Source organism: Zootoca vivipara, chromosome 7, assembly GCF_965207765.1.
Source record: "Zootoca vivipara chromosome 7, rZooViv2.hap1.1, whole genome shotgun sequence".
NCBI classification, from domain to species: Eukaryota; Metazoa; Chordata; class Lepidosauria; order Squamata; family Lacertidae; genus Zootoca; species Zootoca vivipara.
This window is the reverse complement of record NC_142590.1, coordinates 67,986,383-67,998,895: the sequence shown is the minus strand read 5'-3', so window position 1 is coordinate 67,998,895 and position 12,513 is coordinate 67,986,383. Positions and strand designations below refer to the sequence as shown.

At 43.4% G+C, this 12,513-nt stretch overlaps 1 protein-coding gene across 2 annotated transcripts in view; it reads right to left on the bottom strand.

The window, feature by feature from the left end:
- RALY (RALY heterogeneous nuclear ribonucleoprotein) overlaps positions 1-12,513 on the bottom strand; it is a 202,501-nt gene that overhangs the window by 124,957 nt on the left and 65,031 nt on the right. For both annotated transcript variants that reach the window (XM_035123488.3, XM_088673483.1), the window contains one exon: positions 4,783-4,879. The gene's annotated coding sequence lies outside the window, so the exon portion shown is untranslated. The remainder of the gene's footprint in view (positions 1-4,782; positions 4,880-12,513) is intronic.

Genomic DNA, 12,513 nt, shown 5'->3' with positions numbered 1-12,513 from the left:
TTGTTTTATTAGAATATCACATGTTGGACTTTGGATTAATCTATAGCAGACTGACAAGGAGTCAAATAGTCATTCAGCAACCATCAGAACAAACTGTGCTCCACTAGACCAAATACCATACCAGCTTCTAAAGTGGACCTCAACAGACAAAATATTTACTATTGGTATTTTGCCAAAATATAGAGACTGAAATGAAGTATTTTTACTCCATGATAAGTGAAAAAAGAACCATCCTACCAAACAAAGCTATGAAACACTGTACCAAGGAATGTTTGGCCTGGAATGAAGGAAAAGAGCAATTCCTCCCTTTGCAGTTATTTATTATTTCTCTGGTGTGCTTGGCCCAACATTCCACTCCTTCTGAATTCTGGATTGGCAAAATCTCCACTTCTGAAAAAGGCACATGGCTGCATATCGCCCCCCACTCTCAAGGTCCCTGTTGCCTTTCAATGTAAATTGAATCAAATTTCTTCTCTATCCCTAGTGATTACCTGTGTGTACTTGAAAGGGAGTGGAAATCTCCTTGTAATTAAGGAATGACTCCTGCTTCATCAGCGTTCCCAATCATGTGCAGGTTTCTACCCACATCCAACCTAATGTGGGTAGATATAACTCCTTTCAGGCCTTCCTCATCCATCATGGGATGTTATGTTGTTGTTTAGTCGTTCAGTCGTGTCCAACTCTTCGTGACCCCATGGACCAGAGGATGCCAGGGACTCTTGTCTTCCACTGCCTCCCGCAGTTTGGTCAGACTCATGTTGGTAGCTTCGAGAACACTGTCCAACCATCTCGTCCTCTGTCGTCCCCTTCTCCTAGTGCCCTCCATCTTTCCCAACATCAGGGTCTTTTCCAGGGAGTCTTCTCTTCTCATGAGGTGGCCAAAGTATTGGAGCCTCAGCTTCAGGATCTGTCCTTCCAGTGAGCACTCATGGCTGATTTCCTTCAGAATGGATAGGTTTGATCTTCTTGCAGTCCATGGGACTCTCAAGAGTCTCCTCCAGCACCATAATTCAAAAGCATCAATTCTTCGGCGATCAGCCTTCTTTATGGTCCAGCTCTCACTTCCATACATCACTACTGGGAAAACCATAGCTTTAACTATACGGACCTTTGTTGGCAAAGTGATGTCTCTGCTTTTTATGATGCTGTCTAGGTTTGTCATTGCTTTTCTCCCAAGAAGCAGGCGTCTTTTAATTTTGTGACTGCTGTCACCATCTGCAGTGATCATGGAACCCAAGAAAGTAAAATCTCTCACTGCCTCCATTTCTTCCCCTTCTATTTGCCAGGAGGGGATGTTATAGAGCACTGGATATATTTTTAGTGGAAAGAAACACACATACACACCACCCTCAGCCATTTCACAATGATAAAAACTCAACTCGTCAATGGCAAAGATTGTAAAGAAATTATAAAGTGTTGTGTGAAGAAGGGAGAAAAATGGAAGCCTCTTTCACTGGGGAAGAAAATAGTTAAGGTCAGGTTTAAGCACAGCACTCATGCATACACAATGCTCTGTTCTGTGTAGACTTTGGAAGGAATACAATAATGTAAGATACAGCAGTGGGGAATACCTAACTTACTGGTTCTTCCACTTCAGAAACAAGACAAGGAATTCAGCTCTCCAAAAACCCATGAAGAAATTAGATGAGAATTTCTGAAGCATTCTTAAAGTTGCTTGGCACCAAAGCCAAAACAAATGTGAAATATACAATTCAAATTTGAACTCTCATGTCCACGTGCATCAAATAGCAAATTATGGGCACATCCGAAGATGTCAAACAAAATTCAATTCTCTGCTTTATTTTCCTGGCCTGTATATGGGGGACTTTCTTGGGAATATATGTCTGCTGCTTGTGGTGCCCCTTAAGACCTGCATAATGACTTGTGTCTGCAGAATGGAGGGCAGAGCATAATATCCCAAACCTTCATTTCTGGGGCTTTCTTATGGTTGAAATAACTAAATTTGCCCATTCCACCAACCTTGATAACATTAACACCACCATGTTTCAAAATGTTTATACTGTTTCACCCCATTTTTTCATTTTTCAAGTGGAATTCATTGTCTTCCTTTTTTTAGATTTTAAACAGGTGAGGCGGAAGCCTTTACTCACTGCCAAATGAATGAAGAGGCTGAGAGCATCATTTACTCCATCGCCTAAAAATAATGCAGTTTTTTGTTTGCCAATTCCTTTTAAGCTCAGACAACTGTGGGCAATTCCTGGCCTGAGGCCACCTGGAAAATATTGTGGCTATGTCTCTACATTTATTGATTCTCAGAAAGGAATCCAGGATTTTAACAGAGAAATGGCAGAATAAAACACTCCATCGTCCACAGTTCACTGTGCTCAGTCCTCAAACAGACCTGCCATTATTTCCTAAATTACTGTTTCTCAAAATAGTGTGCATTTTATTTTATGCACCAGTTCCTTCTAGCTTCTAAAGTTACCCCCACAATTTCTGGTTCCTATATACTGTTTCCCTTCAGTAAGCAAGGATATGTATGGTTTGAGATTCACTCAGAACTAATGGTGACCTGCCCATTCCAATTGGTTTTGTGATATATTCTAGTGGGTACCTAAGGAGCTAGAAGCCAAGGACACAGTGGGGATATAAGCAGGGAGGTAGAGACAAATGTTCTGAAGTCCCACCTTGGTGTCGAGATAGCAGAGAGGCATTTTGGTGTCTGAAGCAGAGCCTAGGTAACACTGGACCAAATATTTTGCCTAATTAAGACTCTGTCGTAATTATTTGGCTGATAAATATTACCAATATAAGATAACATAACTGAGACAAAGGATCACTACCCAATATAGATTTTGATCCAGCACCTTCTCATCTATAATTTTACAGCACTCTCCATTCTCACTCTAGAAGCACAATAAGAAAGCTACGTATTTTTTTTTATAAAAAAAATACCATCACACTCAGGGAGCTGGAGCACAAATATTATATAGCTAAGCCATGATGTGTTTATTCACCAATATTTTCACGAGGCAAAACATATTATGGAAAAGTCTTATATGCCATCTTTTGGGGCCTTGCATGCCTAAGGCAGTCCTCAGAACCATAAAACCAAATAACTACAGTGATTTAAAATAATCAAAATTAAGGTAGCAACATTTAGAGTTATTTTAAAAAGGCCAGTATATAGAAAGACAAAGATCTAAACAAAGCTATATTTTACAACACAGCTTTGTAGAAAAAAAGCCTTTTAGAAAAAGGATACATGCAATCATCAGAAGTTTGACTGAACCCAGTAGCCATTCCAAGTATATGTTTATGTGTATGTACAGAACACCCTTTTGCTGGAGTCAAAGATACAGAGCATGTGTTTATTAATAGTTGTGCTTGACCCGGGGGTCAAGAGGATTAGCACTGTACTGCATTGCTTAACGTGTCCCTTTCTCAAGTTGTATTTCTAAAGTTGGCTTATGACATCAGCCGATGCCCTGAAGAGTGAGAGTTCTGCAGTTGCCTAAAATAATGTTTTTTTCTTCTCAAAGTTTTCTCCCCATGACAAAGACCTCCGGATCCATATAAAGGAAATATTAACAGTTACTGCCCACATGACCAACGTTTTATTGGTTTCAGTACATGGGCAGCTTTTTCAGTTCAATAGACAGCATCAGTGAGATATATGATATCAATTAACTCAAATGCGTGAATTTCAGGCAGCATTTTACCAAAGGCAGTTTAGAATCTGTTCGTTCACTTTCCTATTTACCCTTCTCTTGCATGTCTTTTTCGGAATGCAGCTCACTTTTCCTTCAGTGGGGGCTACAGAGGTCGCAGACAGGCCACTACTTTAAAAGGGTACATAGAATGCAATATTAATCCCAGGTAGACAGGAACTGCAACATGTGATAAATGACTGGGACAAGTGATTAGAGTCTGGATTAATTTGTGATTAGACACTGTGATTGAGTTTACTGAGCTCATAGACACCAGAGGTACCTGAAAGGGCACTCTCAGGGCAGTAATCTTTGTTCCAGACACTAGAGATCACACACACAAATCATTGTTGGCTTTGCCAGCATAAAACTTAGGTTTTGTTTGTACACAGGTTGTACATTGACAATAAAGGTATTATTATTATTACAACAAGGTTTATGGGCCAGATGCTACAGAATCTTTGTGATCCTTCAAAACTTAATAAGGTGGTTCCCCTCCCAATTGTCGAGTACACAATAATTGGTTGCTTCTACTTGTCATGCAGCATTAAAATTCATAAAGCTCCATGCTGTTTTGTATGTTCATGAATCTGATAAATGAATCTGATACATGTTCGTGAATTGACAAGATTCAACCCCCCTGCCAAGTAACTGTGAAAAATTCAAGGCTTGCTTTCTACATTAGAATATGCCAAGCCATCATGCCCAGCCCTGCCATTGGGTATGGTGATACATCTGCCTCGGGCAGCAAAGGAGCAGGAGGACAGAACTGCTAGTGAGCATGCCTGCCCTGTGCCCCTAAGCTGCTCTGCTACCCTCAAGTGCTGTGGAGGATGTAGCCCCATTGACAGTGTTGAAGATTCAACTGCTAGTCAGTTTCATACTCATAATATGTGTGTGTAGAGGGGGCACCATCTTGCCCTTCACCTCAGCCAGCAAATGTCTTAGATCAGCCCTGCTAACCATAGAACAAACCTCCTCCCTTCCACAGCCTTTGTTCAGAGATCACATAATCTTGTCTCATAAAACTCCGAGTTCTCCACAAAAATAGTTACGACATGAATGCAAATTTACTGGCTAACCTTAAACTGAATTGCGTCAAATCACTCACCAGGAATGGTGCTTTGGGTACAAGAATGCAGTTCCTCCTTGCCCACCAGGTAGGGGGGCTCAACTGGTGTGGTAACCCTTTATAGACCTGGCTGTATCTACAATAAACAGGACATAGGAAACCATTACCAAGCATGACATACAATCCAATGTTTTATCATCTACTACATTACACACACAATAGTCCATGAACTGTATTTTGGAATGAATTTGCAGAGCTAGATCATAGGACCTCTTTCATGTAGCAGCACAGGCCATCCCTTTTTGAGCCAGAGAAAGGGTTCATTATGAAAGGTCAGGATTGCCTTTGCCAATATGTCCCAGGAATCTTAGTGAGATCATCTTAGTGGTCCCTCATGATTCATATCAGCAATTCCAGGTGGGACCTGCAACAAAATGTAGCAATGCTCCTATTCAGACAGCCATTAAGCCAGTCATGTCTTCTTCCTGGATTCTCGCACAAACACCTGTGCCCTTTGTACATAGATAGGGCTGTTTTGGCTGCATAAAGACCCACCCGTTCCTATTTGGCATTGGAGGCAGCCAGTGATGAGTGTACATGTGAAAGAATATATTGTGGTGAAAAGCCCTGGCTGGATAAGTTCACACTGTTCTAGACCACTGTGCCCCATAATGAAACTGGATATGCCCCTCAAGCCCAATAGCACACAGATAGAAAAAGCAGTAGAAAGTCAAAATGTCCTAGCTCACAGTGTTGTTCACACCCAACTGTTATTTCAAGACAGCGGTGGTTTTGAAGTACAGTGGTACCTCGACTTACGAACGACTCGACAACCGAATTTTTCGACTTACGAATGGGGGTAATGGTCGCGCGCTTACGAATGTCTTGATATCCGAAAGAAAACTGCGGCAGTTTTAGATAGGGATTTTTCGACTTACGAATTTTTAGATAGGGTTGCTTCGACTTATGAATTTTTCTGTTTCCAATGCATTCCTATGGGAAATCGCGTTTCCAATGGCGTTTTTCGACTCACGAATTTTTCGACCTACGAAGGTGCCTTCGGAACGGATTAAATTCGTAAGTCGAGGCACCACTGTATAATGTATGCAACAACTCTCCCCCCCCCCTCAGAGCTGATTCAGAGCTGGATCATGCATGCACACATACCACTTAGCATGCCATCACACGTTAATTGCTTCCTTTGAAAGTGTATGAAGTGGTGTTAGGAAACACCAAAGCTCTGCATGCAGTGTTTGATCCCTGATGGCCAAGCAAGTTTTCACGTGATGTTGTAGTAGCTGAATGATGAATGAACATGTGTGTATGTGGCTCACTTTCACACGGACATGAATGGTGACTGAAAGGTAGGTTGAAAGAATGTGGGTACTCATTTCCAGTCTCCAAACTTGATGGTGCTTTTTTATATTATTCTAGCAGCCTTTTACCTGGTGTTGCTTGGAAATTCTAAGTTTTGAAATCGGTGATTAAAATCAAAACACTTTTATAAGGCTCAGTCTGCCATATTAATTCAAATGGCATAAAACTGTGGCCAAACACAGGTGAAAACCTGCTCCTTTATCTCAGGAACCATCCTACAAAATTTGGTTAGGATATTTTACAGGGTGTCCAAACGCATGGTGAACAAACAACTTTCAAAAATATATAGTGTTCTGTGAATCTAGAAACAACACTTTATGGGTTTTTTTTAATTAAGGAAAAAAAATCAACACTCAAACTGCCTAATTTGAAGTAGTCCAGCCCATGCCCTTTATTATAAAATGTTAAAAGTGGAAGGTCAGCTCATCAGTCTGATAAACCAGACAGAAGCTTCTCCTTACTCCTTCTATAATTAAGGACTCAATCCATATTTGCTTCTCTGGATTATTTCACAACATTTCACTGGGACTAAAGTTTTAAACTGAAGAGTGATGAGAGGAATGAAGAGCAAACCTTCTAGCAAAGAGGACACTTGTGCTTAATCATGTGTTTATTGAGAGATCACCTGCCTTGCTGGAATCCCGCTTAGTTTACAAATGCAGTGCAACAGCAGAACTGGTTACATGTTATGTGTGGATACAGGATGAGAAGCAAGCAGGACCCTGATTGCATATAAGAGATGCAGTCAAGGTCAGTTCTTATATCCAAACATTTAATTTACTCTAAGAAATGTGGCTTGTTGACATTTATGCTGCCCGCATTCAGGGTTTTCACACACGGACACTCCCAGCCTTCAAAGCAAGTACCTTTGGTAATTGGAGTGAATATGTGGCTGCTCTCATTTCTACAGATATATGTATAGTTGGACCTGTTACCCCCTGACCTCACTTTTTTCTCCTGCAAACAGTGGGTTGGATCCAGAATTTTTCATCCTCAGACTCAATCTATTGAAATCAGTGGCGCAAGGCAAAAACAACTAATTTAAGCCCTAACGGTTTCAGCAGATCTACTGACTTAGTCTGCTTCCAACCCATTCAGCACAACTGACTTAGTCTGCTTCCAACCCATTCAGTTTTCGTTTAGTTCATTATTTATAATTTGATTTTCAGATGAGACAATCAAATCGACTTACATTTAAGAAACACACTAAAATGTAATGAGATAAATTAGAAACAAGACTTCCCTATGCATAATAAAATGATCAGCAATTATAATTAGAAGACAGCAAACATCAGACTAAAAATTCCAATAGTGACTAGATCATAGATTTTAAAAATCGTAACCCCAGTTACATGGGAGCAAGGCCCACTGAATTCCACGGGACTTCCTTCTGAGTAGACATGATTAGGATTGCAGCCTCAGGCTGTGTCAGGGTGAGTGGAAATTATTCCAACAGATGAGTCCCAAATACATGAACAGAATTTGCAGATGAAGTTAGTATGCATGGCTGCTCTTTCACAATTAATGCCACGTCAACACAGGAAGAGGGAGGACCCAGTAGGCATGATCCCACTCCCCCCGCTATGTACATAGATTATACACTATTGGAATGCATGCACATTCTTCATAATATTCTTGTTCTGTGGACTCTCTCTGCCTCTCAGGTCCTCAAGGCTTTCCACCTGGCAAAGCCCTTTAACCATCCATGCCCTGCACTCTCTCCAGCTGCTTTTGTCTGGTTGGGATGCCTCCTTGAAAGCTTCTTGCTTGCCTGGAGAAATATGGAAATATGTGTGAGGTGGGTGGCTGTGTAGGAACGTTCAACGTCCAGGTGGCTGGAACATAGCCCACTCAGGAAAGTTAAGCATCACATATGTAACCTCACCCACTTTTTTGCTTCTGGCCTCAACCATGTGGTTCTTGGAAGGTTGCCCATGAAGGAACACAGCCTTTGGATTGAAAGAAGCCCCCATCCTTGCATGAAATAATGCTCTTCAACAGTCAGTTCCAAATAACCCCATTGACTTCCATGATACTCAGCATCTGAGTTTTCTTGACTTTTTAGGTACAAACAGCCCTGGCTGGCTAAGGGGTTACATTTCTGGTGCATTCTACAGTTCAGAAGATTTCCATCAAATCTATTAATGCAGCAACATCAGAGCAATGATGATGTTGGACACAACTGCAGTGAACGTTGAGATTTATTCAGCTCCCTGCTTGCTCCTTCTCAGTTACTGAAAACACTCTCTAATTGAATTGATAAAAGCCAGTAAATTGCCCCTTTTTATTGTGCATGCCTTACAGTACGGGCTGGAGAGATGACTCATCCCCCAGGTGTAATGATGTGAACCACTGAGGCTACTTCGGTGATTCACTTTCAGCTGCATTGTTCACCTAGAATACTTGGAGGAGATAAGTGTTACTGGAGATGAGTGCGTCAGGACACCCGGCTTCCTTTCCTGGCTCTTGCATCATTACCATCACTTAGGATCTTCCCAAAAAGGACATATAGGCACATCTGTTTCTCATCTGTCACCTGAATTCTGCACATTTCCTGCACAAGAACATTAGGTTTCAGTTGCTGAAACTACATTTTCACAGCGCTCAAAACTGTAACATTATTTTCTCTATTTTCACTGTCCAGGGTGTAAGTGTCATTGCTGATGTATCCAAAAATGGCACCAAACTTCTTCTTCTTTGGCGATCAGTCGTATCTGAGTAAGATTGTATTCCATAAACACGATTTTACAGGGGCATTGAAATGGGGGGGGGCGATTCGCCCCAGGTTCCACTCTGGGGTGTGTGTGCCACTTGGCGCCCCCACCCCCGTGACTCCCAATCGGAGCCTCCAGCCTCCCGGTAAAAAGTCAACTCGGGAGGCTGGAGGCTCGGGAGGCTGGAGTCACGTGGGTTGAGCGGGCTTTCTACCTGGAGTTTGTAGCTGTAGGTGCGCGGATTGGAGTCGGGGGTGGCGATACCCCAATACATAACACACATGTGCTGTGGGATGCTGCACATGCGTCGTTAAGTGGCAGGGTATCACCGTCCCCCCGCGCCTCCAAAGCCGCGCGCCTCCAGCTACAAACTCCAGGTAGAAAGCCTGCTCAGCACAGCGTGCCTGCCGCGCTGAGCGGGCTTTCTACCTAGAGTTTGTAGCTGGAGGCGCGCGGCTTTGGAGGCACGGGGGGGCGGTGATACCCCGCCAAGTAACGACGCATGCATCATTATGTAACACACATGCGTCGTTACGTAGCGACGCTGTGCCCCCTGGGTGCACGGCAATTTGCCACCCTGGGTGTCGCGGCGGCTCGCTACGCCCTTGCGGTTTTAACAATGGGTCCATAAGTGACTATGGAGGCCAATTCTGGATCCGCACATCCTTTCTCAGCGGGGACATTGATTTCTGGGCGGGAGTTGATCACGGTTTTGCCAAGCGTGCCTTCCTCTTAGCACGTTTCTCCCTTTTGTCCTGAGATTGAATGTCTTCAAAGCCCATGACACCTTTGATAAAGGCTGTTCTCCAATTGGAGTGCTCGCAGGCCAGGGTTTCCCAGTTGTCAGTGTTTATACTACATTTTTGTAGATTTGCCCTGAGACAGTCTTTAAACCTCTTTTGTTGACCACCAGCATTACGCTTTCCGTTTTTAAGTTTGGAATAGAGTAATTGCTTTGGAAGATGATCATCAGGCATCCGCACAACATGACGAGTCCAACAAAGAATCATTGCTTCAACACTGGTGATCTTTGCTTCTTCCAGTACACTGATATTAGTTCGCCTGTCTTCCCAAGTGATGTGTAAAAATTTTTGGAGACACTGTTGATGGAATCTTTCGAGGACTTGGAGATGGTATTTATAAGTGGTCCATGTTTCACAAGCATATAGTAATGTTGGTAGTACAATAGCTTTGTAAACAAGCATTTTGGTTTCCCTGCAAATGTCCCGGTCCTCAAACACTCTGCACTTCAATCGGGAGAAAGCCGCACTCGTAGAGCTCAGGCGATTCTGGATTTCGGCATCAATGTTGGCCCTTGTGGAAAGGTAACTGCCTAGGTAAGAGAAGTGATCAACATTTTCCAATGTTACACCACAAAATGGAGGGTCCCCTCCTTCATCTGAGCAGGGGTTTCTGTGCAAATCCTTTCTTGAATCAGGAAGGTTTCCACAGAATCCTGCTGAACTGAGCAGGATTTAATCTCCACTCACAAGCTGATGAATGGTGGATAAATGCTACTCGGTTTGGCTACGTGCTCCTATTCCCTGCTGGAAGCAAACAAGCATGCCCAGCCAATGCAGGATTTAACCATGCCCTCCTGCCCATCAGATAACATCGCAAGTGAGGTCAGCTGAAGCGTGGGCAAGGTATGGGGGAAATGGCTTCATGGGCCAACTTGGATCCCCTGGTTCTCCACTGCTGCCAATGAAGACTTGATTAGTCATTTAATAAACCTGCAATTGTGTTTGTCTTTTCCCAAAACGCCGGGTCAATTACGGATTTGCAATCCGAGCTTATACAGCTTTGGGGGAGAAAGTTCACTGCAGATCAACTTTACAAACAATCTCTTTACTTAGCATTCCTCCCCCTCTCTAAATCAATATTCAAATGTTCTAATTAGGAGCTATCTACTCCTGTAACCTTCGTCTACGTTTATTTAGTAGGTGTGAGATTCAGACACATATTGAATCATTGACAGTGCTGAACTTTGCAGAGTGTCTTCTCACATTTTAAAGAAGCATTTTGCGTGTTAACTGTGCTTGCTGGCAGCGGCGGAGCTAGCCGCTCGGTTGCCGGGTGTGGCGTGTGCATCCAGCAGCTGGGAGCATGGTGCGCTGGGGCATGGTCCATGGGGGCTGCTTTGGTGCGCTGCTTTGAGCCTCTCCGCTGCCTCCCTGTCAGCTGTAGAGTGGCTGAGGGAGAGGCAGAGGGCAGACACAAGTTCCACGCTGCCGTTTCAGGCAGCACGGAGCTTGCAGGTGCTCAAGCCCAGGAGAGATGTCTGGCTTGGGCATGCTACAGGCCCTGGGGTAAGTGCTGGCCCCCGCGGTGTGGCACCCAGTGCCAGCTGTGTTTCGTAACGTTTGTTGACTAAACTAAAACATTTCGTGAGCCCTTTTTTAAAAACAAAACAAAAAAACCATCACATTTTTGTCATTTTGTCACCCCCCCCCCTCAGGGATGACACCTGGGGCAGGCCGCCCCCACTCCTTTCCTCCGCCCTTGCTTGTTGGGTGCCCTGCCTCTGCCTTTGCAATGCTGTCTCTTTTCTCTGATGCTGACTTGAGCTACAGAGCTGAACAAGACATTCACTGCTCTCCTATCATATGTTAGGCCCACTGCAGTGCTGTGGACCAACCTTGTGCCCTCCAGACAACCTGCACTAGCTGGGGCTGATGGGAGTTGTAGTCCAAAATATCTAGGGCTCACCACACTGATGAAGGCCGATGCACATCATGAACAGCAATGCTTCATTATGCTGAGATATCCAGATCTTACATTCCTTCCACAAAGGCAAAGCTGCAACCAATGTAGAACCAATCACCTGCAAGTCACTTTAAGAGCCTACTTTTATGCTACGTAAATATCTATGCCATAGACCAGGCATAGGAAACCTTGGCTCTCCAGATGTTTTGGAACTACAACTCCCATGATCCCTGACCACTGGCCCTGTTAGCTAGGGATCATGGGAGTTGTAGTTCCAAAACATCTGGAGAGCCAAGGTTGCCTACGCCTGCCATAGACTCTATAGAAAGCTCACATCATGGATATAATGGGCGGGAGGACGACAAAAAATTGGCACATTTCTTACACTGTAGAATTTATATTCAATCCTGAATATGTTTTCCCTTCACCCATTTTGGAGAGTAAACAGAATTGCTCTCAGGGAGCCCATGCAAGTATGTAATTTGCAACGAAATCCAATTCCAGAAGGGATGCTGTGCCGTCAACAGTAAACAAATGTATTTGCTCAGTTTCAGCCAGTGATTACTGGTGCCAAGATTCAGATCTGGAATCTAATTCATAAACTGATGCCAAACCCTGAAATCTGAGTCTCCCATATTCAAACCCAAACAGAGTATTTTTGATCTAATATGTATGGGAAAGCAAATGCCTCTTAGAATGAGTGGAGTGATCTTTTCTTACCTTAAGCCACACCCTGAAGAAATCTATGGTGATCATAGGTAGGACTTCAAGGGAGGCTTCAGAGCAAGCCTCTCTTTTTAAAGAAGCTAAATACTGCCCACTGGTACATCCTGCCTCTAGGCAGAATCTCCCAGTTCCCAACTATGGAGATAATATAGGCCATTATGGCCAACACAACCCATCAAAGCTTTGCAACAGCTGACTTATGTGTGGAAGATGGTGATGCTAAAGGTATTGGTGCCTACTTTCAAAT